The following is a 913-nucleotide window of genomic DNA, read 5'->3' as shown; positions in this document are numbered from 1 at the left end:
GTTCAAAGCCTTCCACATCATTCATACTGCTTCATCTTAGATCAGTGCAGATTGCTACTAGATAATGCTTCAGCTGTCACACTTTGTGTGCTAGAAAGAGATTACCCCATATATCTCTAAATCATTTAATCTAATGGTGTTCAAATAAACTAAGTGTGAGAATGAGATTACTTATAAATAGCTGAATGCTGTCTATGCATGTTACACAAAGCAAGAAAATATAGTCTCCATTAATAAAACAGCTTGGCCTTTCCCCTGGCTGGCAGTGCCGAAGCCACATGATGCCTGGAGTTACTGTAAAAGACATGAACTAGCAGGAGTTCGTCAGAGCCCTGACAGCCTTCCTCAAAAAGTTGGGGGAGCTGGAAGTCCCTGAATGGGTAGACACTGTCAAGCTGGCCTACAATGAAAACTAGTTCTACAAAGGAGCAGCTTCCACAGCACGGCACCTGTACCTCTGAGGTGGCACTGGGGTCAGCTCCACAACTAAGATTTATGGGGGAGGTCAGAGAAACAGGGTCATGCCTAGCCATTTCAGCAGAGGCTCCAAAAGTGTGGCCCGCATGGTCCTCCAAGCCCTAGAGGGGCTGAAAATGGCAGAAGAGGACCGAGATGGGAGTGGGAAACTGACATCTGAGGGACAGAGATCTGGACAGAATTGCTGGACGGGTGGCGAATGCCAACAAGAAGCATTAGAACAAATGCTGGGTTAATAAATTGCCTCATTTTAAAATAAATAGATAGATGATAGATGATAGATGATAGATGATAGATAGATAGATGATAGATAAAACAAAATAAAATACTTGATAAAGGCAAAAATTATTGTATTTTTCAGGTTAGAAAATACTATCTAAATAATGGAATGATAAATTTGCAAGCAGGAAAAATCTGTAATCCTATTCACTCTGCC

General features: G+C 41.7%; 1 pseudogene; it reads left to right on the top strand.

Annotated features, from left to right (window-relative positions):
* Positions 1 to 281: 281 nt before the first annotated feature.
* LOC113924088 lies at positions 282 to 696 on the top strand (annotated as a pseudogene).
* Positions 697 to 913: the final 217 nt, after the last annotated feature.

Source organism: Zalophus californianus, chromosome 2, assembly GCF_009762305.2.
Source record: "Zalophus californianus isolate mZalCal1 chromosome 2, mZalCal1.pri.v2, whole genome shotgun sequence".
NCBI classification, from domain to species: domain Eukaryota; kingdom Metazoa; phylum Chordata; class Mammalia; order Carnivora; family Otariidae; genus Zalophus; species Zalophus californianus.
The sequence above is the reverse complement of the archived record's forward strand: the minus strand, read 5'-3'. Positions and strand labels throughout refer to the sequence as shown.